This window comes from Carlito syrichta, unplaced genomic scaffold (assembly GCF_000164805.1).
Source record: "Carlito syrichta isolate Samal-C Ts95f unplaced genomic scaffold, Tarsius_syrichta-2.0.1 Scaffold315490, whole genome shotgun sequence".
Classification (NCBI taxonomy): Eukaryota; Metazoa; Chordata; class Mammalia; order Primates; family Tarsiidae; genus Carlito; species Carlito syrichta.
This window is the reverse complement of record NW_007259586.1, coordinates 825,218-841,709: the sequence shown is the minus strand read 5'-3', so window position 1 is coordinate 841,709 and position 16,492 is coordinate 825,218. Positions and strand designations below refer to the sequence as shown.

The following is a 16,492-nucleotide window of genomic DNA, read 5'->3' as shown; positions in this document are numbered from 1 at the left end:
TGAAAATGAAATGAGATGCTGCACATAAATCACTTAGCCAAAGAGAACACATCATGCATCCTCAATTACTAGGCCACTAGCACTGTTTCTATCTCCTTCGTAACTACTACGATCTCATTGTAGAGCTTGGTTCTAATCGGGATCGGGATGCACAAATGACATGCGATTTGTAGAATTGTATGGATTTGATATTTGCATTGTAAGTTCTGTGTTCATATTCTGTGTTCCAGGTATGGTCTTACAAGCTTTATTTATTAAGAAAAAAATGCTTAGTGCTAGTCTTTTACTGGGCCTTTCTTTGTTTCTTCTTTCTCTTTTTGTGAGTTTCAAGTCTCAGTCTGTCGCCAAGGCTGGAGTACAGTGGCATGCTCACGACCACCGCAGCCATGGCCACCTTCTGCCTCAGCCTTCCAAGTATCAGGAACTACAGACGCACACCACCATGCCCGGCTATTTATTGAGCTTTTCAAATCTACTGTAATGCTTCTATATGCAGTCCTACACTTCCAATAGTAAAATGAGTCTTTTTAACAATGAGCAGTCCTTTATGATTAGTCTTTAAACCTCAATACTTAAGATTTATTTATTATGTGGCACATGATTTGGGTAGGCATTATCTCGTGTAACTCTCAGACAAACACCTAATAGTCATTAGGGCTGTTCACTCAATTTTCTGCCTCTTTCAAGCATGGTAGGATTGCACTTTTTGGCCTCCTTGAAGTGGAGACATGTGACTTGATTCGGCTAATGAGTTGAGAGTGTTAGTATATGGTTCACTTCCAGGGGGAAGCACTTAATTGCCAGCATGAGACAACATAGTGCTCTCTGGTCTTCTATAGTGACCATGGAAGCATAGAGATTAAACTCTGGTCAGCTTTGATTAATAAGATCCGGTGTTTAGTCTTGGGACCTGGGTCTGAAACCTATACCTATATCTTCCCAGGCTGTTATGTCATTAGCTCAAAAACTTACTACTCTGCCTTTACTTATTTATTTTATTTTTTAATTTTTACTTGTTTATTTAATTTGCTTGAAGAAACAAATTAACTTTATTAAGTTACTACGTCAGTCCTTTCACTGATTTGTTTAAAAAATATCAGTTTGAAATACATTACTGAGAGTGAGCACACACAATAAATAGAAGAAAAAGAGACACATGGTGCTGGAGACATGACCAACTTAGCTCTATCTGCTGTAGATAAAACGTGACACGCAATTGCATGATTCAGAGTAGTCAAAGGATGTGGAAGGTTATCAACTACTGGAAAGTAGCTTAAAGCTCTGGACCACTCTCAAAAAAAAAAACCCCCAAAAACCCCCAAAATAAAAAAATTACTGTTTATTGGGAGCTAAACTTGTTACAACACTGAATTATCTACTACTCATAAGAACAATTTTAAAATATCAAAAGTGTCAGGGGACCTTCATTAACAGTATTTTAAATATGATGATTACTCAAATATCCAAAGCCATATGTCAGACCCTTTCACAATAAGTTACAAATAGTTTGAATTTAATAACTTAAGCGTGATATGGTTAATATCATACATACTGTGTGACTATCTTAACTAATCTCTTTCAGGTAAGGTGATAATTAAAAGGTTGAAATTTATAGTTTCAATTTCTGCTCAGAAGAATGATGTCAGTATTTCAGCAATGGTGATGACATCCCATTACTTTGAACGCAGAACATGATAATGTACATATTACTTTGAGTTACATGTGACTGAAGAAATAAGTTTAAGTAAAAGCATCCATATTCTATATGCAAATTATCAATGGTGCACGTTTATATTCAAAGCTGAGTTTAACAACTGCTACCTGACTTCTGAAAACATGAAAACACTTCCTAAAGGTGAACACACTAAGGTTACTAGTCGGTGATACCAGTTCTCTTCTCTTATTATGTGTGATGAACTTCGTGAAGCATTAGTTCCTGAGGTATGTCCGTTTCTGGATCTTACAGCTTATATACTCTTCTTTACAACTTCATCAAAAAACAATGTGGCAAGCTGAGAGTGCAGAAGTGAGTGAAATTCAAAAGAAATTGAAAAACCCAAGGTACAAGTTCTTGGGTAGCCAGGAAGACCTGGGCTAAAACACTAAATAATCTCCAAATGTTTGAAAAATCTCCCATCAGTACAGGATGCCTGGACCAAATGTGGTTTTACCAAGGTTACTACTGATGTATCGCTCCAACACAGGTGGAAAATCCAACTTCTAACCATGTTTTGCAATATCCAGATCTCTTTGATATTATGTCTGACTTTTTGCACCAAGGAACAAAATGCTTGTAATCCTCCACTCCTGATACCACATCATACATTCCCTGCATTGAATATCCTAAAATTCTCCTCTCTGAATATTCTTTCCTTTTGTTTATTAATGGTGCGGCGATTTTGAAGAAAGCACTTGCATATATCTCCTTTGGCAAAACTGAGGTATGTAGTGGAAAAGTTCGGCTCATCAGCATATCACAGGAAGCTAAATATCTGATGTTCTGTGCAGGCCCCTATGTTGGGGCCGACTTTGGATGGCATCCCGAGACTAGCCTTCTCAGGCTCACTGACCAGTCCGAACAGTCATGATCGTTTCCTATTTATTTAATTAACAAAAAAACCAGAATCTCACTCTGTCACCTAGGCTATTGTGCAGTGGCATGCTCATGGCTACCACAGCCTCAACCTGCTAGGCTTAGACAGTCCTTCTACCTCAACCTTCCAAGTAACTAAAACTACAGGCACATGCCACCATGCCTGGCTAGTTTTTTAAATTTATTGTAGAGCTGATTCTCGCCAAGTTGCCCAGGCTGGTCTTGAACCTTTGGGCTCAGGCAATCCTCTTGCCTCTGCCTCCTGAAGTGCTAGGATTACAGACATGAACCACTGCATCCGTTATTTTTTGAGTCAAGGTCTCACTCTGTCACCCAGGCTGAGTGCAGTAGCATGATCACTGTTCACTGCAACCTCAAAATCCTGGGCTCAAGCGATCCTCCCACCTCAGCTTCCTGAGTAACTGAGACTACAAGGACCACCATGCCCAAATAATTTGGGTGATTTTTTAAAAAATAGAGACAAGGTCTTGCTATGTTGCTCAGGCTAGTCTTGAACTCCTGGGCTCAAGCAGTCCTCTTGCCTTGGCCTCCCAAATTGTTGGGATCACATGCATGAGCCACTGCACCCCGTCCCACTCTGTCTTTAAATGCCCTTTTTATTTATGACTTTATCAGGCCCCAAACGAAAGACTTTTTTAGTAAAGTTGATTCCTAGATACTATTTCTGCTACAAAACATAGAAATACTGTGTGAAATATAATAAAAAGTTGTTAAGTACATGGCTGTTTATAAAATAAGTAGGATTTAAAAGATTCAAATTCAAGATATCAGAAACGATAGTGAAAAATTGGAAGTTCAGGAAACAGAACCTGCAGGTTTACAAAACATGCAAATAAGTCTTATCAGTGAAAAAAAATTGCTAAATTAAAATATGCAATGGATGGACTAGACAGCAGGTGGGACATAGTTGAAGAGAAAATTAGCAAACTTGAAAGTAACTTGAGATCATTAACCAGAAAAGAAGCTAAGTGATATATAGAAAAAAATAATAAGGTCTTATTTTAGGTTTCCAGAGGAATAGCTTAGAGAAAAACTATAAAAGACATGAGTCCTTTTATTAAAACAGATTTTGCCTTGATGAGGATTACTTCTATAGTTATGAGTCTACTTCGTGGAAGTATTTTGTTGTGAAACAAAATAAAATAGCTGCATATAGTCCTAAAAATTATGAGAATGAGAAACAGTCAAATATGTAAAGCTACTGTTTTAACCTGTACTGTGTATAGGGACTACAAGGTGATTTTGTAAAAGTACAGATGGCTGGCTCTTCCACCAAATCTCTAGATTCAATCAGTCTGGCAGCAATTTGCACCTTTTCTAAGTATCAGCCCAGGATATTTGATATGGGACATCCTTGAATCTCATTGCTTAAGTATAAAAATATTGGCTCTACTGTATAGACTGCCCATCCTCCTACAGCCAAATCATTTCCTGAGATAGGCATTAATATTTAGAAATACTTTTAAAGTCTTTTGTTTGATAACTTTAACTTTTTGAATAAAAGAAGTGATAGAAAAAAAGCATAGCATTTAAGAAATAGGTTGTGGTTTTAGTAAAACATTTTTAAAAACTGTGATGCCAAGCAGCTAAAAGTCAGACTAAAAACAAGAGCCTTGCTAAAAGCAAGTGTCCTGGAGGGCGTACTGTGCTACTTCATCTCCTGGAATCCTTCAGTGGAACAAAATTATTTACTTGAAAAGATTTCTCTGAATTTAGGTTGGCATTTCAGAGACTTTCTCTTTTGCAGTCTGAACAATGGGGAATGCAACATAGTACTAAGTTGAGGAAATCGAGTCCTGATAAAGTCAGATCCATGATTTAAAAAAATCATGATGCCAAACTTACTAATTTGCTCAGTTGAAGAAAATAGCTCAGTGGGTTTTTAGAATTGATTCATAATTAAATTTAGAATTGATTTCTATCATGTAGACCAAACTCCTTAAAGGGTGGAGGTAGCCTGGTATAACAGACTGAGTGCAGATATTTCTGTCAGAAGACCTGGGTTTGAATCTTGGTTCCGTCAACCCAGCCATGTGACATTAGCCTCTTTGAGGGTTGATTTTCCAAAGGGAATAAGGGTGTGGTCAACACTAGTGATAATGTACAAACGAGTCTTGCTTAGCCCAGTTATTAGTATTCTTCATAATCATTACTATTGTTATTTATCTTACCCTTAATCAATAAGATGAATAAGACGATTGTTACTCTCCCCTAACTTTGTTGTGAGGATAGTTAATAGACTATACATCCAGTGCTTATGATATGCTAGGTCAGGTATGGTTGTAACTATTTTTTTTTTTTGAGTTGGAGTCTCACTCTGTCACCCAGACTGGAGTACAGTGGCCGCTCCCAGCCACCGCAGCCTCGACCTGCTGGGGCTCCGGCGATCCTTCCCCCTCAGCCTTCCGAGTAGCTGGATCTACAGGCGCGCGCTACCACGGCCAGCTAATTTTTTTTTTTTTTGATGTATTGTAGAGATGAGGTCTCACCAAGTTGCCCAGGCGGGTCTCGAACCCTCGGGCTCAGGCAATTCACTCACCTCAGCCTCCCAAGGCGCGGGATTACAGGCTGAGCCACCAAGCCCCGCTGATTGTAACTATTTTACATGGCTTAACTCATTTAAACTTTACAACAACCCCATGAAGTTCTCTCCATTGTTTTCAGCTGAGGTTCAGAGACATAAATATACTACATAAGGTCACAAAGCTATAAGGGGTGAACCTAGACTATTGTATGTGAAGAGCTCAATTCAGTGCCTTGCACACACAACAGGATCTTAATAACAGGCAATGTTCATGATGTTGTATAAGGAAAGAACTTTTCTTAAGAGGCTGTTTTGGGAGTCAATGACAGTTGGGTGGAAATCCCACACTAGCTGGCATCTTAGTACTGATGGAAATTAATTCTTTTAGGTAGAATGGGTTAAGTGATGCCCTGGCTGGGGGAAAAAAAAAAAAATATATATATATATAAAACTATGATCTGTAAACAAGGGTAGATATATATTTAAATGCAAGCTGGACCAAATTCACCCATGTGGTCCCCAAATCAATGATACCTGTCTTTGAAGAAACTGAATAATTGTCATACTTAGACATTTTCTGTTTTATTCCTGAGAAAATGATTATGCTGTGAAGTTGCAATTTTTAGGACTGGATGAGGGAAAAAAGCCCTCTCTTGTAAGTTATATTTGGATAGGCCAGCATTAGATGCAATAAAGGCAGTGATATTTAAGTTGATCAGGGACAGATGTTTAACATATTTTATGTAAGAATTGTAGACACAGTGAACTGCCAAAATAGACTATTTCTGAAATATTGGACAGATGGAACCCAGAAGATATACTCCTGAGGAGTCTGAACTCCTCAGTCAGCCTAATTAAAAAAATAATCTTGATCAAAGCCCTTCAGTGATTCTCAATTCTTTTGTGTCTGTACTTTGTTCGCTTTGTCACAGCCACAAAGGCATTTGGGATGTAAAATCTCTCTCTCTCTCTCTGTGAGTGTGTGTGTGTGTATGTTACACATATGTGAGTATTCCTGGTTTCAAAAACATACTTTGTTTTATTTTCTATCATTCACTGTGGGAAAACAGAGTATGCAATGCACACTGTTGGCTGTCTCCCCTGCAGCTGCTCTCTGCCCTTCTTTCCAACAGTTCCTGATTTCCATTTGGGGATCCATAGTCCAGGGAAGTTGATTCCACGCCCAACTCCATATCTTGTCACGATTCTGCTTCAGAGATTCCTATTGCTGCTCCCTTTCCTATTCAGGAGGAGATACCAAAGTTTTGGTCCTGTGTTGCTGCGGCCTCATCTCCTGCAGCTTCCCCCTCCCCCTCACTCTGGTTCTTTACATTGACCCCCTTGCTGTTTCTCAGATATGCCACGCAGGCTCCCGCCTCTAGTCTTCTCTATCCCGTGATCTGTTAGAGAACAGCTCAGTGAATAAAACAAGTAAAGACTTTGACTGAATTGAGCGGTTTCCTCCAAATCCCTCATTTTTGCACACGGAAAAACCAATCCAATACAATCATATTAATTTTAAGCATTCACCATCAAATGTTTCAAGAGGAGTTTGCAACAACATTCTGCCCTGGCAAGAATTTTAGAGGATGTGTATGAAGCCTTTCTTCTTGTGTTCATAAAGAACAATGTGCAATTCAGTTGTGGAGAGAAGGCTTTGTTGAAAGCAATTGAGAGAGTTATTTACTGGGTGGGGTTTCAGTCTTGTTGCATTTACATAGCATTAGACATTCTGCTGATATTCACTTAATGAAAACTTAAAAATAAAAACATCTGGAAGGTGTGCCAACCGATGCCTGCTTCACCAGTTCGAGTTTTCTGGCTTGCCACAAGTAATTTTAATAAAGTATGTTCACTTAACCAGGGTCTTGAAAGAATCCATGTTCTATAATCTGGCCCTGTCCACTGCTACAAGAGTTTTGGGAATAGGTCCATGAATTTAATAAAATACTTAAAATAATACTCTAGGAGACTTAAAGCTTGATAATTATGCAAAGAGTTGTATTTCAAGTATTATTATATACTTCTAAAATGACACATTTTGCCTAGAATTCTGATTGTTGCACTTTAAAAGAGCTGTGGCTACCAGGATCAAATTTAAACAGTTTTCAGTTCACACATGACCCAAAATGAAATTCATGCAGCTAACAGTTGGGAGGGATGGTGCTACCACTCTCTTGAGTTTGCCTTATAATGACTTTGTTTAATTTCCTGTTTTAAAGAAAGGACTTGAATGGAATTTCTTCTTAAGGGATTGTTTGGTTTAAACCTGATCCTCTCAAATGCTTTCCTAAATCTCTCCTTTGAGGATTTGGACTCCGGACTCACCTGAAGGTATCATTTCAGTTCTTGGATGAGAGACACACTCTTCATCATTCCAAAGCAATCCGAGAAAGTTCTTCTCTGCCACGAATGGCACCAGCAAGTATACAAAGCCCACTTTGTTCTATGGAAGATGAAAATGTATTTTTAACAGAGCATCCTTGGACTGAAATAGGAAGACTTTCCACCTAGACATTAATACAAGGCAGAATCATGAACATTCATAAGAGTCAGCATAGCTGTTTATGCATTTGGTATACAATGTATTTGGGTCTCGTTTCATTCAATAACACAATACTTACACTGACTAGCAACCCCAAACTGAACTTTTTGCTATTAAACTCAGCTAGGAAAATTAGTATTCAAAACAGAGTCTAAGGTCAAGGCCTTCATACTTACTTTTGCCATGGGCAAATTGAGAGGAGCAAAAGACTTCTCAGCTCATCCATCCAAATTCTCCCCAATTTTTAGTGGAAAAATAATTCAGTGATAACCATGAAGAGTCAGTATCCAAGCAAATTCTTTTGGGGTTATGTATACATCTGTTTTAGCAATACAGGTAAGAATGACTCATTATGAGCCATAATACATAAGATATGTATAAGTCTAGTTACTGGGAAGTTATAGGCTAGACACTGCTCATACAAATAGGAATTTCTTAACTGTGGAGTTAAGCAAACGATCTTAACAAACCCAATTAATAATTGTGAGACGGCCGGGCTCAGTGGCTCAGCCTATAATCCCGTGCCTTTGGGAGGCTGAGGTGAGTGGATTGCCTGAGCCTGCGGGTTCGAGACCCGCCTGGGCAGGCGAGACCTCATCTCTACAATAAATCAAAAAATCAGCCGGGCGTGGTAGTGCGCGCCTGTAATTCTGGCTACTTGGAAGGCTGAGGCGGAAGGATCGCCGGAGCCCAACAGGTCGAGGCTGCAGTGGCCGGGAGCAGCCACTGCACTCCAGTCTGGGCAACAGAGTGAGACTCCAACTCAAAATAATAATAATAATAATAATTGTGAGACTGCAGCAAGAGTAATTTAAAATTAAAATAAACAAAACAAACCACCCCTTGGAGATAATGAAAACTGCAGTCAAGTAACAGCATAGTACAATGTATTCTACTCCCAAAGCTCTGTGATTCCAATTATCAGATAGTGCCTACATGCACAGTAAGAGCTTCATAGTTCTCTGAAAATCTGCCTGGCAGACAGCTTTTTTAGTAAAATTCAGAACTAAAAACCAAAGTAATCTCTTAGTTTCAATTAATGAATATCAGGTTTTAGGCACCATGAATAACTCACTTAATAGGTTTCTGTTAAGAAGCCCTTAATCATATAAAAAAGTTCATGGAATTCTAAGTCATTCATGGAGACAACTTAAAAGAAAAAAAACATGCATTTTAAGAAATTTCACTTTTTATTTTGAAATAATGGTAGATTCACATGCTGTTGCAAAAAGTAGTACAGAAAGGGTCAGGATACCCTTTACTCAATTTCCTTCAATGTTAAGGTCTTGCAAAATTTTACTTCAATTTCACACCTATGATGCTCACGTTGATACATCAAGGCATGGAACATCATCAGCACAAGAATCCTTCATGTTGTCTTTTTATAGCCATATCTACTTCTCTCCTGTTCTCACCCTTTCCTTAACCCTGGGCAACTAATAATCTGGTGTTCATTTCTGTAATATTCTCATCTCAAGAATATAAATAAATGAAATGATATAGCATGCAATCTTTTGGAAAAGTGCCAGACTGTTTTCCAGAGTGACTGTACCATTTTACATTCGCACCAGCAATGTATGGAGTCATCCAGTTTCTTCACATCATCTCAAGCATTTGATTTTGTCACTATTTTTTATTTGAGCAGTTTCTTTCTATTTAGTGCAGAGTGATAGCTTATTGTAGTTTTAACTTACATTTCCCTAGTGTCTGCTGATGTTAAATATCTTTTCATGTGTTTACTTGCCATTAGTATATCTTCTTCAGAGAAATGTCTATGTCTTTTGCCCATTCTCTTCTTTAAATGAATTTTTATTTTATTTTATATTTGGGGGGGTACCGGTCCATGCTTGTTACATGGGCATATTGTGTACTGGTGTGGATTGGGTTTCAGGTGACACTTTCCCCAGAGAGTGAACATTATAGCCAATAGGTAACTTCTGAACGCAGTCTCCCTGCCTGCCTCTCCCTTTTGGTGTCCCCGATGTCTATTATTTCCATCTTTGTCACCATTTAGCGCCCACATAAATGAGAACATGCAGTGCTTGGTTTTCTGCTTCTGACTTAGTTTTCTTAGGATGATGTGCTTCAGCTCCATTCATGTTGCTTTTTGTTCAGTTTTAAAATTGGATTGTTTGTTTTTTTACTGTTGAGTTTTGAGACTTCTTTTATAGACTAGATACTAGTCCTTTGTTGGATATGTGCTTTGCAACTCTTTTCTCTCAGTCTGTGGTTGTCTTTTCATCCTTTCACAGGGTCTTTTGCAGAGCAGAAATTTTAAATTTTGATGAAGTCCAACGTATCTTTTTTCCACCCATGGATCATACTGTTGTTGTTAAGTCTAAGCATTTTTTTTCCTAGCCTTAGATCCCCCAAATTTTCTCCTCTTTAAAAGATATTATTTTATAATTTTACATGTTACATTTAAGTCTGTGATCCATTTTAAGTTTTATTTATTTATTTTAAAGACGTGGGGGTACAAGTCAGAATTAGGTACATAAGTGGTTTATGTACAGGTGAAGTTTGGACTTCCCATTGGACCTCACTTCACCTGGATTAGAATCAGGTACCCTTACAGGTGTTATGTGTTCCCCTCCCCGCAGCAGTGCCCTGCTACTGCCAATCTCTTCTTTGAAGTATTATGCTAGATATTCAGGGTCCACTTATGAGTGAGAACATGTGGTACTCAGTTCTTTGTTTCCGTGATAGATCACTGAGTATGATAGACTCTAAATCCATCCAAGTTGCTGCAAAGTCTATAATTTTGTCCTTCTTTATGTCTGTGTAGTATTCCATCCTGTATCTATACCACATTTTTTTAATCCAGTCCACTATGGCAGCTTGGTTGGTTCCATGTTTTTGCTATTGTAAAATAATTGCAATAAACATGTGTGCACGGGTATCTTTTTTGTAGAATGATTTGAGTTCCTCTGGGTGTATTCCCAGAAGGGGGATTGTGGGGTCATGTGGAGGGCCAATTTCTAGTTCTTTTAGAAATTGCCACACTGCTTTCCACAGAGGTTGAACTAGTTTACACTCCCACCAACAGCGTAGCAGCATCTGTTGTTTTTTTTTTGAGCCAGAATCTCACTCTGTAGCCCAGGCTGGAGTATAGTGGCATGCTCATGGCCACCCCAGCGTCGACCCGCTGATCATTCCACCTCAGCCTTCCAGTAGCTGGAACTACAGACATGCACTACCATGCCTGGCTAATTTTTAATTTATTGTAGATTCGAGGTCTCACCAAGTTGCCTGCGCTGGTCTCGAACCCACGGGCTCAGGCAATCCACTTGCCTTGGCCCCTAAAGTGCTGGGATTACAGGCTGAGCCACCAAACCTGGCCTGTTTTGGTTTTTTTTTAATGATGGGCTATCTATCTATCTATTTATTTAGAGACAAGGTTTTGCCAAGTTGCCTAGGCTGGTCTCAAACCCCTGGACTCAGGCAATCCTCTTGCCTCTGCCTCCCAAAGTGCTGGGATTACAGGTGTGAGTCACTGTACCCCACATGATGGTCATTCTTACTGGAGTTAGGTGGTATCTCAGTGTGGTTTTGTTTTTCATTTCTCTGATGATTAGTGAGGCTGAGCATTTTTTCATGTGCCTGTTGGATGTTCATATATCTTCTTTTGAGAAGTGTCTATATATGTCTTTTGCCCACTTTTTAATGGGGCTGTTTGTTTTTTTCCTGTGAGCAAGTTCAGGTTCCTAGTAGATCTTGGATTTTAGGCTTTTGTTAGATATGCAGTTGCCAAAGATTTTTTTCCCATTCTGTGCACTGTCCTCCCACTCTTTCTCTCTCTCTCTCTCTCTCTTTTTTTTGAGTTGAATTTCACTCTGTCGCCCAAGCTGGAGTGCAGTGGCATGCTCATGGCCACTACAGCCTTGACCTGCTGGGCTCAGGTAATCCTTCTGTCTCAGCTTTCCAAGTAGCTGGAACTACAGGCGTATGCCACCATGTCTGGCTAATTTTTTGATTATTGTAGAGATGAAGTCTCACCAAGCTGACCAGGATGGTCTCCAACCTGTGGGCTCAGGCAATCCTCTGACCTCGACCTCCCAAAGTGCTGGAATTATAGGCGTGAGCCACCGCGCCCAACTCTCCCACTCTCTTGTTGGTTTCTTTTGCTTTGCAGAAGTTTTTCAGTTTAATGAGGTCCCACTTGACTATCTTCTCTCTTATGGCAGGGGTATCTGGGGTTTTGATCAGGAATTAGTTGCCTATTCTGATTCCCATAAGGATGCCTCCTGAGTTTTCTAAGATTCCTATTGTTTGAGGTTTTACGTTTAGGTCTTTGAACCATTTAGAGTTGATTTTTGTGTATGGTGATAGGTAGGGGTCCTGTTTCATTCTTCTGCCTGTGGTCAGCCAGTTTTCCCAGCACTATGTACTGAAAAGGTTCTCCTCTCCCCAGTGGTTGTTGGTGGAGGCTTTGTTGAAAATGAGTTGGTTGAGAAATTGAGGTTTTGTTTCTGGAATCTATCCTGTTCCATTGGTCTATTTGCCTGTTCTTGTACTAATACCAGGCAGTTTTGATAATTGTAGCCTTATAATAAAGTTTAAAGTGTGAGAGTGTGATACCTCCTGCTTTATTTCTTTTGCTGAGGATTGTTTTGACTATTCATCGTCATTTTTGTTTCCTTATAATTTCTGTTTTGCCATTTCCAGGTTTGAAAAGAATGATGATGGTCATTTAACGGGTATTGTATGGAATCTGTAGATTGCCTTGGGTATGATGGATATCTTAACAAAGTTGATTCTTCCAATCCAAGAGCATGAAATAGTTTTCCATTTGTATCTTTTTTGATTTCTTTGGGCAGTGTTTTTTTTCTTTTTTAATTTTTTGAGTTGGAGTCTCACTCCTTCACCCAGGCTGGAGTGCAGTGGTACACTCATGGCCACCCCAGCATCGGCCTGCTGGGCTCTGGCGATCCTTCCACCTCAGCCTTCCAAGTAGCCGGAACTATAGGTGCATGCTACCACGCCCACTTAATTTTTTTTGTTTTTTATTTTTTTATTGTAGAGACGAGGTCTTGCCAAGTTGCCCAGGCTGGTCTTGAACTCGTGGGCTTAGGCAATTCACTTGCCCCGGCCTCCCCAAGTGCTGGGATTACAGGCTGAGCCACCGAGCCCAGCCTGAGCAGTGTTTCATAGTTTCTGTTGTAAAGGTCTTTCACTTCTCTGGTTAGGAAGATGCCAAGGTATTTTTTTGTGTGTGACTATTGGGAATGGGATTGTACCTTTCATTTTGTTCTCGGCCTGTTTGTTGTTGGTGTATAAAAATATGACTATCTTTTGTACATTAATTTTGTACCCTGAGATTTGCCGAAGTTCTTTCTCAGTACAAGGATTTTTTTGACAGATTCTCTTGGGTTTTCCAGGTCATCTCATTCTCAAAGCGGGAAGTTTAACTTCCTCTTTTGCTATTTGGATACCCCTAATTTCCTTCGCTTGTCTGATTGCTCTAGCTCGGACTTCCAGTGCTATGTTGAACAGGAGGGGTGAGAGTGGGCAGCCTTGTCTTGTTCTGGTTTTCAGGGGAAATGCTTCCAATTTCTGTCCACTTAGTAATATGTTGACTATGGGTTTATTGTAGATGGTTCTTACTATTTTGAGGTATGTTCCCTCTTAAGTTATTTCTTATATAAGGTTTAGACTGAGGATCAGTTTTGCCAATGGATGTCCACCTCCTCCCACACTATTTGTTGAATAAGCTGTCTTTTCTCCAATTGTTGTCAAAATCAGTTGGGCTTATTTGTGTGGAACTATTTATGAGTTCTGTATTCTGTTCCATTGATTTATATGTCTATCTCTCTGCCAATACCACACAAGTCTTAATTATTGTAGTTATATAGTAAGTTTTGAAATTGTGCAGTCTTCACGTGTTCATTGCTAGTATATACAAATAAAATTTTTTTGTATGTTTATCTTGCATCCTGCAATTTTACTAAACTCACTTATTAGTTCTACAAGTTTTTTGGTAGATTTCTTGAGATTTTTTTATGTAGACGATCATGTCATCTGCAGATAGAGACAGTTGTATTTCTTCTTTTCTGGTTAGTATTGCTGTTCTTGCCTTATTGTACTGGCTAGAATTCAACAGTAGTATGTTGAGTAAGAGTGGTGAGAATGCATATCATTGTCTTGTTCTCAATCTTTTTTTTTTTTCCATCCTGAGTTGGAGTTTCACTCCATCGCCCAGGCTGGAGTGCAGTGGCATGCTCGTGATCACCCCAGCATTGACCTGCTGGGCTCTGGCGACCTTTCTGCCTCAGCTTTCCATGTAGCCGGAACTGCAGGCATGTGTTACCACGCCCGGCTAATTTTTTTTTTTTTTTTTTAATTGTAGAGATGAGGTCTCACCAATTTTCCCAGGCTGTACTCAAACCATGGGCTCAGGTAATCTGTTCCCAAAATGCTGGGATTACAGACTTGAGCCACTGTGCCTGGCCTTGTTCTCAATCTTAAGGAGAAAGTATTCCGGCTTTCACCATTAATTATAATGCCAGTTGTAGGACTTTTTGGGGATACTTGGTTATTAATTTAAGAGAGTTTCCTCTATTCCTATTTCTTTGTGAGTTTTACTCATGATAGTTATTAAATTTTGTCAAATGTGTTTTCTACATTAATTAATCATGTAATCGATATGATCATGTAATTTTAAAATTTAACCTGTTAATATTTCAGATTACAATGGTGGATTTTTGAATATTGAACCAATCTTGTATCTTGGGTATAAACCCCACTTAATTGTAGTGTATGTTTTTGGAAGTTTTAACATTACAAATTCAATTCCCTTTAATTTTAGGGCTATCCAAAGGATATATTTTATATTAAATGAGTTGTAATAGTTTATGTTTCTTGAGGAATTGGTTCATCTAATTTGCCGTTGTGTGTATAGAATTGTTTGTAATATTTGTTTATTATTCTTTTGATGTCTGCAGAATCTCTAGTGATAGTCCTTGTTTCATTCCTGATACTGGTACTTTGTGTCTTCTCAAATCTTGCTCAAGATTTGTCAATTTTATCGATCCTAAAAAAAAAAAAAGGTTTTTTTTTTTTGTTGATTTTTCTCACAGAATTGTTTTTCTTTTTTAATTTCATTGAATCCTGCTCTGACCTTTACTTTGCTTTGGGTTATTTTTCTCTTCTTTTTCTATGTTCTTTAAGTGAGAATCTAGATTTTTTTTCAGCAGCATTCTAAAGTTTATTCACAAATTCAAGGGAAAAGATAGCATTCTGCATGGTATTGAGTTGTATTTAAGAAGATCATATTTTGTCTATTATCACTTTTGCTATATATATACTGCAATATATATGTGTGTGTATATATTATATATACAGCAAATATATACATATGAAGCCTTGATCTCTTCTTTTTTTTTTTTTTTGAATCAGGCTCTCACTCTGTCCCCCAGGCTGGAGTGCAGTGGCATGCTCACTGCCACTGCAGCCTCGACCTGCTGGGCTCAGGCAATCCTTCCATCTCAGCCTTCCAAGTAGCTGGAACTACAGGCATGTGCCACCACACCTGGCTAATTTTTAAAAATTTATTGTAGAGATGAGGTCTTACCAAGTTGCCCAGGCTGGTCTCGAACTCAGGCAATCCTCTCACCTCGGCTTCCCAAAGTGCTGGAACTATAGGTATGAGCCACTGTGCCCGGTCATTCTTTTTTTATTTTGAAGATGTAGGGTACAATTCAGGATTAGTTATACAAGTGGTCATCCTACAGGTAAAGTGGGCCTCCCTTTGGTCCCCATTTTGCCTGGTTTGAGATGGAACCTAGATTTCTTATTTGAGATTTTTCTTCTTTATATATCTATTGTAATAAATTTAACTCTCAGCACTACTTTAACGCGTCTAACAGATTTTAATATGTTATATTTTCATTTTCATGCAATTTTCTGTATTTTTTAAATTCTCTCGAGTCTTTTTTTTTTTTTTTTTTTTCGAGTTGGAGTCTCACTCTGTCGCCCAGACTGGAGTGCAGTGGCCGCTCCCGGCCACCGCAGCCTCGACCTGCCGGGCTCCGGCGATCCTTCCGCCTCAGCCTTCCGAGTAGCCGGAATTACAGGCCTGCACTACCACGCCCGGCTGATTTTTTTGATTTATTGTAGAGATGAGGTCTCCCTGCCCAGGCGGGTCTCGAACCCGCGGGCTCAGGCAATCCACTCACCTCAGCCTCCCAAAGGCTCGGGATTACAGGCTGAGCCATCGAACCGGGCTTCTCTCGAGTCTTTTACTTTGACATATGGATTATTTAAAAGTATGTTTTTCAGTTTTCAAGTTTTGGAGACTTTCTTGTTACCTTTCTTTTCTTTTTTTTTTGAGTTGGAGTCTCGCTTTGTCGCCCAGACTGGAGTGCAGTGGCCGCTCCCGGCCACTGCAACCTTGACCTGCTGGGCTCCGGCGATCCTTCCGCCTCAGCCTTCCCAGTAGCCAGAACTACAAAGCGCACTATCAAGCCCGGCTAGTTTTTGATTTATTGTAGAGACGTGGTCTCGCCAAGTTCCCCGGGCGGGTCTCGAACCCGCGAACTCGAGCAAGCGGCTTACCGCCGCCTCCTCAATCGGGCCACTGAAAGTGGAGGCATCAAACGCGTGTGTTACCTTGCCTTTCTAGGCCTTTTTTTGCGAACAACACCTCCTCTTGAAATTACTCCACTCACTTGTCTGAGAACTCATATGAACTAGGTTTTCCAACCTTGAAAGCCTTCATGCCCAAGTGTTATGATTGCCATCAGCACTTATTCCTAAACCCAGATTCTACCTATGTCAGTTTTCTCCTAAACAGTGATTTTTTTTTTCTTTT

At 39.4% G+C, this 16,492-nt stretch overlaps 1 pseudogene; it reads right to left on the bottom strand.

Annotated features, from left to right (window-relative positions):
• Positions 1 to 1,903: 1,903 nt before the first annotated feature.
• On the bottom strand, positions 1,904 to 2,557 carry LOC103275482 (annotated as a pseudogene).
• Between the last annotated feature and the right edge of the window lie 13,935 nt (positions 2,558 to 16,492).